At 35.9% G+C, this 11,370-nt stretch overlaps 1 long non-coding RNA gene across 1 annotated transcript; it reads left to right on the top strand.

Annotated features, from left to right (window-relative positions):
* Window positions 1-1,087: 1,087 nt before the first annotated feature.
* LOC122197020 (uncharacterized) lies at window positions 1,088-1,981 on the top strand. The gene is made up of 3 exons (XR_006189799.2): window positions 1,088-1,443; window positions 1,563-1,667; window positions 1,750-1,981. It is a non-coding gene; the product is annotated as an uncharacterized LOC122197020 (long non-coding RNA).
* The last annotated feature ends 9,389 nt before the right edge of the window (window positions 1,982-11,370 follow it).

The raw sequence follows: 11,370 nt of genomic DNA, 5'->3' as shown, positions 1-11,370 counted from the left end.
AACAAACTACTAGAATATTCACACTAAATACCATAAACCAGAATAATACATGAATTTGTTTATTAAATACTTGAAAAAAACTAGAATATTGCTATTATAAAGCGTAAAACTACATTCTAATAATAATCAACGTCATAGACTCTCCAAATAAAATATAAAGAACCTTTCTTTGAATTATACATAAAGTTATGATAAAATAAACTCTAGTATATTATAGTATTAACATTATTAACCATATACTTCGTTTTATTAATAATTAATATTATACATTCTCCTAATAAAGTATAAAGAACTATTCTTTGAATAATACATCAAATTATGATAAAAGAAAATATAGAATGTTAAATTGCTCTACAAATAGAGTTTAACTTTACACAATAAAGTCATTGGACTACAAGAAATTTGGGTATTTACCCACACATAAATTAGCTACTCATGTCAATGTGTGGGTAAATACCCACACATATTTTTATATGTGTAGTTAAATGTCAATAATTATTTTTATATAAAGGCAAACACTTAATATATGTTGGTAATACTTTTTAGCCACACTTTTCGTAGGTGGGAAAATTTCCCCCAAAATTTGATTATATATTACATGTTCAATTATACAGAAATATGTTGAATTTTGTTTATATGCAAATAAAATTATCTACACATACATAAAAACTTAATACATGTGTAAGTAATTTTTGAAATTTTACGTACACAAAATATTTTTATATTAAATGTAGTTAAATAGAGTATTATATTTTTTGTTTTATATTTTTGTTAATGACGTAACAAATTAATACCTACACATATTTATGACTCTAAAAAAATTGTGGTTAATGTGTGAATATTGCTTACACATAATATGTATAGATAATATGGAATGACATTTAAATAAAAAATATATGTAAATCGACACTTATAACTAAAATTCAGAACAAATTAAAACTAAAGTATAAATTCAACAACAGAATGTAAATTAGGATGAGGTTTTGAGATCTAGATAATATCTTCCGAAATTGGTGAGATTATGGCTATACATGGAGACGGTTGTTCCAACAAAATCGCCCCCACAAAACGTCAAAATCCTATCAAATTCAAACAATACAAGGCTGCAAGGAACGAGAATGAAATTCTAAATTTTCATTTCCCTCCTGTCATATTCTTTTCCCTCTAATATTTTTTGTAATTCCCTCCTCATTTTAATTCCCTCCTCCCCCATAGATATACATAAAGTCACAAACACAAACGACTAGGCTTGCTTCCTCTACCCACGTCTACCCTTAATTCGCTGCCCTCATCTCCTTTTATGGCTATTTAAATAACCCATTTGTTTAATTGCAGTAAGGTCTTGTTCGGTATATTGCAACCAAAGAAGCCAAAGACAATATTTTCTTCTTGCTTCATTGTTGTAGGATTGTATAAAATATGTGTTAATCAACTTGTGTTCAAGTAAGTTTTTATTGGCCATTCTCGTTGAATTTTCAAGATTTCTTTGCTTTGGTCATATTAGATATCGGGACCTCCCCGAAGGTATAATTTTGTTTATGCAATTTTTTAAATTGTGACAGCAAGGAGGAAGCAGTGAAAATTATTTATAATGTTTTTGCACGAGTTACTTTGTGATTTGGTGGAAGATGAACGAAGAGTCAAAGAGATATCAAACAAGATTTAAGGTTAGAATTTGTTATTTATTTCATTAGTTTTTATTTGTTTTATAAGGAGCTGGTAGTCACGACTTTTAGTTATCTTTTACAGGATTATCAGTGTGTATTTAACTAATTTCACAGATGGTAGGGTTTGAGCGTGACACATATCTTTTTTTTTGAAGTGCTCTTCCGTTCAAAGATCATTGAAGAAGGCAACCAAGCATAAGCATAGATCATTTAAGTTTGAACCTACATAGTTTTGTATTATTTTCAAAGTAGTATGACCTCAACTTTGTACTTTTAAATGAAGTTTATTTTGTCTTTTGGTTCATCGTTGTAATGTTTAGGATTTATGGGATTTCTCTCTTCTTTAATAGATTCAAATCATTCTCTTCTTAAGCTACATATTTTATATAAATTTTATGCACATTTGATTTCATGTATATGTTGATAAATTATGGGTTAAATAAAACAAATAAACAATGTACTAAACAATGTGACCCATGACCTAAGGTTATTCATATCAATAGTTCAATAATTTTCCTACACATCAAAATCAATATGAATATATTTATCGCTTTTACCTACACATAAAATATTTTTATCCACACATTGTATTATGACACGTGCCTCCAAGGACGTGCCATGTAACTTAACACATCATCTATCTAGTCCACATCATTGTCCATATGATTTTCCATGTCATTAGCCATGTCATCAACCACGTCATCATCTATCTAAACAAATCATATCACTTCTACATACACATACTTACTAGGTTTAGCCACACATACATGTGTAGGTATAGCTTTATCTATACCTATACATAAGTGATGTGTGGGTAATAATCTATATCTATAGTCATGAGCCAACACATGATGACATTTAATTTATGTGTGGGTAAAGCCACTTACCAACACATAATAGGTTTTTAGGCACACATAACATGTGTAGGTGAACACCCAAATTTCTTGTAGTGTATGAATTAGTTCTGATTTATCAAAGTAAATAGTAACATCCAATTGATCAGTAAACTAACATTTGAAACCAAATTTATGAAGTAACACCTAACTTAACAATCCAGAATAACTAGAATATTAAGTTACCAAACACTATTTTACTAATATTTTTACTCGATCCTCGGAATAATCAAACAAAGTAACATCTATATCAAATTAAGAAGTACATTATGTGTAACACCCCGGATTACCAGGTATTATTTATTCTTGTATTTTTTGGGTGCATTGTGATGACACTCGGCGAGTTGGAGTCCAAACTCGCCGAGTAGGATCGTGGTTTTGGGCGCGGGTTCGCGTCTGGACTCGACGAGTCCAAAAGTGGACTCGGCGAGTCCACGCTGCTTAATGAAACCCTAATTTCCAGGATTTGAGACCTATTTAAAGGGGCTTATGGCCGTCATTTGCGGCCACCAACCCTAGAGAGAAACCCTAAAGAGATTTGAGCGTTTTGGGAGAGAGAAGAGGCCATTGTTGACCTTTGAAGCTTTGTTTAGAAAGGCAAAGGAGATTCTAGCTAAGAGAAGGCAAGGGAGGTGGACATCTTTTGATTTTGGAGCTCAGAGCATCGTCTTGGAGGTATATTTTGGCTCTCTTTTTCTGTTGTTATGTTGAACATGGGGGTTTAGGGTTTCTTGACCCCTTTGTTGGTTAGATTTGATGTCCATTTCGTCCCTATTTGTGATGAGGCTTGAGATGAGATCCATAGAGGTCCAGAGAAGCTTTATTCCTTAAGCTTTATGAGGGTTCATGAGAGTATTGGCCTAGAGTTATGAGATATGGGGCTAAAACATCATTTATGAGCAAATAGTTGTTGTTTGAGCACCAAGGTTTGGACTTTATGTGATTATCATGCCTGGGGAGGCCAGATCTATGATTGTATGGAACAGATCTGACCTCAGAAGTGAGTTTGAGTTTATGCATGGCATGGACTTGCCGAGTCTGAAGAACAGACTGGGCGAGTAGCATGAAGTTTGTCCGTAACCACTCAGTGAGTGGTCTTGCCGAGTTGAGGGGTCGACTCAGTGAGTCAGGGAGAGTCAAGGGGGGGCTGAGTCAAGCCGGAACTCGCCAAGTTGTTCCTGAGACTCGGCGAGTTGAGTCGTGGTTGCCCCGCGATTCATGCCAGGTGGAACTCGTCGAGTTAGGGAATTACTCGACGTGTCAAAAGAGGATCCAAGGGAGTCAGTGGACACGTATAGACTCGCCGAGTCGCCCTAGTTTACTCGCCGACTCCGGTCAAAGTTTACCGTTGACCTTGTTGACCTTTAGGGTTGAGTTCAGTTGTATTTATGGGTGTATTACTTTGTGTGATTAGGCGGAGGCTAGATCACATTTATTCCGAGACAGATATTTACCGAGATACCCGAGATGAGTCTTCTCACTATACTTTACCTAGTGTGGTAATATAGTTCAGAGACAGTATTATAGAGTTATATGCCAGAGTGATTGCATGTTATTATGTGCTTTGATTTGTTGTGATATGTGATATGCATGATTATAGAGTTACAGAGTTGGGACTTTTGGGTCCCTAGAGTTAGGTCCAGAGGGCCCACAAAGAGTTGGGGCTGGAGGGCCCCACTGATACACATTGACCAGAGGGTCAACAGAGTTACAGCCTCGAGTGGCTATTATGTGATTAGTGTGGTATTTTGGGGAAACTCACTAAGCTTATGCTTACAGTGTTCAGTGTTATGTGTTTCAGGTACCAGTGAGGACCGCGGGAAGGCGCCGGCTTGATTCGTACACACTTATGGGATTGGATGTATTTGATATTGGGAGACATTTGTGATTTGAAAACCTGATCTTATGACATTTTGTGAATGAATGGTTTAATTAAAAACGTGTTTTCAAAAGTGAAAAATTGTTTTAATTTTTACGATGTTACAAGTTGGTATCAGAGCCTAGGTTTGAGGGATTCGGGTGCACCTCCAGGCGTATCTAAACTCAAACTGAGGAATTGAGAAAAATTTTGATAATAAAACAAGTTTTCAAAAGAAGAACTTGCGAGATAAATAGAGCAGAGTCGTGTGTACGAACAGCCAGCGCCCGAACGGTGATTTTCCAAAATACCATCATTATAAGTGTTATAATATATGATGTGATATGTTATCTGATGAGCTATGATATGCATGCTAGAGTAGACTAGGTATTCTTATTAGGACTAGAGTGGCCTGATATATGATGCCTGAGTCTAGGAGTCTTTCTGCTATGAATATTTCAGAGTGGTTAGGTAGCAGCGAGGAGATTTTGAGAGATCTGTTGCGAGTATCATATGATCAGAGAGAGTAGAGTACTTGGGACTTGGAACTCTGGGAGGAGGACTTGGGGTGGATGCTGATGCGGTGTGGACAGTAGTATTGGGCCCGTACTACTGAAGACACCGGGTTAGTGCACAGTCCAAGTAAGAACCTTTGGAGTACTAAGGAACAAGTAGGATGGAGTACTCGAGTGTGAGTGTACTCGAGCGAGTCCCTGATATTATTCTTATGTTGTATTTCAGAGAGAGAGATCATGGTTGGGACTCGCCAAGCATCAAGAACCAGTGATACGAGGGATGAGGAGATCCGTAGGATCATCCAGGAGGAGGTGGCTGCGGCCATCTGGGCAGAGATACCAGAGATGTTAGGGTCTATCAAGACCACGCTGATTGAGACATTTGATGAGAAGTACACTGCTCTTTCTGAGGCTGCTGTTGCTGCAGCCACTGCAGCTATAGCTGCGATGATGCCACAGGGTGGTGATGCGTTGCTTTTCCGAGAGTTCAGCAACACAAAACCACCAGAGTTTGACGGGACCCAGGACCCGATTGCGGCGATGAGGTGGATTTCAGACATAGATGGGTGTTTCTTCACTTGCTCATCTCCTGAGCACTTGAGAGTCCGGTTCGTGCTGAACCAGCTTCGCTTGGGAGCGAGGGACTGGTGGAAATTTGTGACGGCGCACTATACGCCTGCTGAGCTTGCAGCAGTGACCTGGGAGAGGTTCACTGCTATGTTCCAAGATGAGTACGTTCCCCAGGTGGAGAGGGAGCATTTGGCCCAGGAGTTTCTGACCCTCAATCAGGGTACTGAGTTTGTTACGATGATTACGAGGATGTTTCATGAGCGGGCGATGTTCTGCCCAGAGCACGTGTCCTCCGAGCAGGCACGTATGAGTCGATATTTGAGCATTCTGAGAAGGGACATACATGAGTTCGTGGCGAACTCGACATACCGGACATTTGCCGAGCTTCAGACAAATGCCCGGATGTAACGCCCGTAGATCAGGGCTAGTCAATTTAGAGACGATAAGCATCAAAAGTGACTTTTTGATAGAAGATTATTTAGAATGAATAATCTTAACTAAGTTGTAGTATATGTTACAAGGATTCCGTACATATAAAGTGTTGGATTAGTGTCTAAGTCCATAACTATTTTGGTATGTACTTGACCCGATGGTGCATGGTCCTTTTGGGTTGCCTTCACCAAAGCAACTTGAATGGAGAAATAAATAAAGAGAGAGAGGTTATTATGATTTATTAATATGTTATAAGAATAATATATTAAAGGAGAAATCATATTTGTTTAATTAATATTGGTCAATAATTAATTAAGAATTAATTTTGTGATCAAGTGTAATTAATTAAACTAGAGGGGCTGAATTGTAATTATGTGATAGTTACAAAATAAGGTAAGGATTATCTTATATATATGGTGAACGAATTTGAGGTGTAAATCTCTTAGAAATTCGACTAGGATAAGGATTTCTAGGACTTATCTTATGGTTGCTTGGTGGACAAGCAACTAGATAAGGATAAGGACTAAAACCCTAATCTTTACACCTATATAAACCCCCTAAGGCATAGGAATTCGTCTAACCCTTCCCAAGAGGTCCTAAGGACGGATTCTAACCTCCCTCCTCTCTCTTTATACCTTCTCCACTTGCTTATGGTGTTTGTAAGCCATTAGAGGAGTGACACTTGTGACTCTAAGCCTTCCAAGGTCAATTCAAGGAGGAATTGGATTGTTATTACTATATAACAATCAAGGTATGTTCTTAAACCTAATTACATGTGAATTTTGATTTCCATATGCTAGAATTAGGGTTTATAGTCTTGGATTCAAAGCATTTACAATAGAGAAACCGAGATCCAAGCATTAGGGTTTGTATGAGCACATAGGATGTCTTATGACTAAAACCCATCAGTGGTATCAGAGCCATGATTGGTTTCTATTGTATTGATACTTGATGTAACTGAAAATCGTGTTTTGGCCTCACTGTTCGACCTGACTCGGCGAGTCACTCTTGGACTCGGCGAGTCAGCCCTACTCGGCGAGTTCCAGAGGGTGACTCGGCGAGTCGGTGCGTCAGACAGTGCTTATCTCAGGATTTCTTGCTGTTTTTGCATTGGGATAATTACCTTATCATGTTAGATTAATATTAATCCGATTATATGATATATTTGACTATAATTTTAATCTAATTAAAGATATTTATATATTAATAGGATAATTGTTTCCTTATAAGATAATTGATTAATTATTTTAAGTAAATTGATAAATTATTTTGCAAGAAATCATCAAATATGGATAATTATGTGATTAAATGTTAATTTGAATTATTTGTTATTTGATCCTTGTTGTTGTGAAAAGTTTCATATTTGGCCCTTTAGGTTTTATAGTTTAAAATTTGAACCCCAAAAAGTTTTGTTGTTTTGAAATTTAAATAGTTGAAACCCTAATGTTTTGAAAAAGGTTTCAAAACTTGCCCTCAAGTTTTGGAATTTAAATTTTGATTAAATAGTTTAATTTTGATGCATATTTAATTTCTAAACCCTAATGTGTTGAAATGTTTCAAAACTTGCTCTCAAGTTTTGGAATTTAAAAGTTGATTAAAAGTTTAATTAGGAATGTTAAATTCTAAAACTCTAAGAAGTTTTGAAAAGGTTCAAATCACACCCTTATGGTTTTATTAACTAATTAAGGTGTTTAATTAAAGAGGTTTAATAAATCCATAAAAGTTTAGGTTTACAATTTAAGTGAATTAAAAGTATAATTGTTAAATTGAACCACCTAATATTTTAAAAGTGTAAAATACACCCTATACTATATATAACATTAAAAGTCTAACATTATATATGTGTATGAGTAAAAGTCAGTCTTACCATTAGTAGGCCTCATTCACGAAGCTAGTCTATAAGGGGTGTTTAAGGAAATTGCCTATAAAATGGCGATTGAATGGGTATCCACTCTTACCCACCGCACTCTTGACTAGTGGAGGGTCGTTAGCCGAACGGGTAGGATAGGACGAAACCTTCCATTATAAGTATAATGAATTATAAAAGTAACTAAATGTTTTCATAATTCCCAATCTTAGTTACTTAGGCAAAAGTGAATTGATGCAATTCCATGAAATTACACTTTGTGCCCTTGCGAAGACGTTAGTGGAGTGTGTGTGGTTAACCGGCACACTAAATGGGTCTAAGCAAAGGTAGCAAAGGGTGACTCAATGTTTGTCATAGTTCGGTGGAGCGTGTGTGGTTTACCGGCACATCGAATAGGTGACTGTAACATGTGAGGGCACCATGTAAGTTTGCATGGTTATTCACACCCGCTTTGTGATCCTCGGCATCCCAGTCACAAACAAGAGGGGCATATCGAGATTTAAACATGCCATTGAAAGTTCAATGAATCTCAAAAGATCTAGGAGTTTTCATAGATTTAAAACTTAAATTTCTTTTTCGTTTTTCGTGGTGGAAATTAGTGAATCGTCATTCACTTACCTTCAAATATTCTGCAATTAGGGTTACGGCATCCCTCTCCCGAGTTGTAGAATATTGTGTTGGGTCCTAGCCTTAGTATCTCATTTGGGTGATTTACTAAGGACTCAATCTATCAACAAACTTGAATTCGTTTTCTCCCATTTTGTAGATGTCAAAGTTCGACAACTATGGTTTTCTCAAATCCCGTGGAACAAGCATTCCACATGAAGATGGTATTCCACGATTTAATCGAGGAACGAGAAATCATGCTTCACTTCCTCCTCCTCCTCCTATTGTTCTCCCCAACCCACAAGATCGAAGAATTGAAAGGTTCAATATCACTAAAGCCCTATTGGAAATGAAACATGAAGATGGTAAACCCGTGTGTGCCCACGTTCTAGGAATGAAATCACACATTGATAGGTTCATAATGTTGGGTGTGTCATTCCCAGATGAGTTGGCTGTGAATTGGGTTTTGCAGTCACTTCCTGAATCATATAATGCGTTCAAAAGAAAGTATTATATGATGAATCATGATGACAACCTCACTGACCTAACTTACATGCTCATTGCTGCTGAATCAGAAATGATTTGGCGAAGCAATGGAGCGTATTTGTTGGGAAAGTCAACCGACCATGCTTCCAAGGACGTTCTAGGAGAACCGACCTGCGTTTACTGCCAAAAGAAAGGGCGTTGGATACAAGTCTGCCCAAAGAGCCTGAAGAGTCCAGAAGATGGGAGAGTCAAAGAGTATGGCTGTGCTTCAGGTAAAATCCACTATCTAACTCCATTAAGTTCCTATTCATTGATACATAATGTAATAAGATTGCATTTGAATGTTTTACAGGATCGGTGAAAAGAAACGAAGCTTGGTGAAAGAGCAAGATGAATCTAATCACAAGGAATGGATCTTGATCGCATGGACTTGAAGATTAGATTTTGATCTTAGATAGTTATGATAGAGTTGTTAGAAAATTTTCTTTTGAAATACATAGTTTTCAATGGATTTTGCATTATAAGGACATATGTTTTCCACTGCTTTTATAAATAAAATAAATTTTCGTTTGACTTATTTATTTATTTGTTTATTTCCTTGCAATGAAATCGTTATGAAAATTGGTGTTTGAATATTTCTACAACAAATGGATATGATTCTTATTTATGGTGTTTATGTAAAAGTCGAGAATTTAGCAAATAGGGAGAGTTTCTCATCGCCCAAGTTTCAATTGGACATAAATTTGGAATCACGCAACTTGGTTGCACGATGAATGAGAAAGTTCATATTTGGAAATTAGACAAATTCATTGACAAAGTGTCAAGTGAAGGACTAAGAGATCGAGCACACAATGTTGCGTGTTGATCAAGACCACCATAAGAGTAACAATGATATTCGTCATGATTTACTAAAGGTTTAGTAAATATGATTATACTTACAAGATTAAGTGTAATTTTGAATTGATTAAAGGGTTTAGATCAATAGCAGAACGAATAAGAAGAATCAAGTAGGCAGAAAGATAAAAGTTTCTCCATTCTAAGAAGATGGGAGAGTACCTTTTATGCTTTATGATAGGTCTTAATGATTAAGAACCATATCTCAATTGATCCTCTAAGTGAGTCTTAGTACAATTGTATGTCTAAGAAGAGGAATCAAGAATTGAAGAAATGGTTAAATCAATAAGTCAATCATACTTCATTCCAATAACAAGTCTTAAAGTTAAGATTGTGACATTGAGTGAAAGGTATTAAGAAGGTTTGTAACTTTCATTAAATGTGGAAAGTTGTGATGTCATGGATAAGACAAAGACCAACTAGGACCAATTTATGAAGTCTTTTGATAAAAGCTACACTAACTCTTGAATATTTGTTTGTCAAGAAATGGTTTTTGACAAGAGAATCTTATATGTCAAGGAGTCAGTGGGAGTCTTAATGGTCTTGAAAGGTTTCAAGAACAAATCAGATAAACCTTATCGATCATCACTAGCACACGAGTTGAGGTTTACAACCTATCGTGTTGACATTATTTTGATTTTGTGCCAATCCAAACGAGTTAATTATGCATGTGAGTTCTATGAGTTCTCATTTTGAACGCAAAAAAGGCAAAGCACCTTAATCAATGAAAGGTACATTGATAGGAAAGGGTGAGCTGCTTAACTACTTGGAAGACATGGTGGGCAGCTGTGCTACCATAAAGGCAAGAAATCGAGATCAAGAAAGTTCGATCCATAAGAGTTTGAATTTGTCGTAAACCTTGGTTTTGACAAATTCACATGGATAGGAACAAATACACTGTTTAAATCTAAGTGTCATAAGATTTCCTCCTTCATGAAAATGATTGTGAGGAAATGCTTTCGCTAAGACAAATTTTAAGAAGATAGTGATTGTAAAATTGCATTCTCGAATTCAATTATGGTTACGGCATCCCTTTCCATAATTTGAATTGTGAGGTTTGGCAATTAGTCTTAATTGTTTAGACACACATATGAACTATCGAAGGCAAATGTGTATAATATCAAGAAACGTTGATAAAAGATTATCAAAGCACTAAGTATTAGAAACATGAACTTAAGAAATTCAATAAGCATTGTTTTTCTGAAAGTTAAGATGTTTATGAATACATGTCGAAGCTAGTGGGAGCATAAGTGTTATGTTTTATAATAATCATCAAGATAGTGGGAGCATAAAAGTTATGATTGTATGATTATTAAGGAAAGTATTGCAAGATTAGCAATATTAATTATAGAAAACAAGAGTCATACTTTGCAAAGTCGCAATAGTTGAAGAGTTGTTTTGCTATAATTAAGGGAGAGAATATTATGCTTCATTTCAAATCTAAAGGTTTAGGTTGAGAAATGTTAATAAAATTTAGTCAAAGGTACAAAGTGTGTTCTTAAAATTTCGATTATGATTACGGCATCCCTCTTCACAATTCGAATTTTGAGAACATAGCAAATAAAACATTATGCGTCGTGTG

Source organism: Lactuca sativa, chromosome 3 (genome assembly GCF_002870075.4).
Source record: "Lactuca sativa cultivar Salinas chromosome 3, Lsat_Salinas_v11, whole genome shotgun sequence".
Lineage (NCBI taxonomy): Eukaryota > Viridiplantae > Streptophyta > Magnoliopsida > Asterales > Asteraceae > Lactuca > Lactuca sativa.
This window is presented reverse-complemented; position numbering and strand designations above follow the sequence as displayed.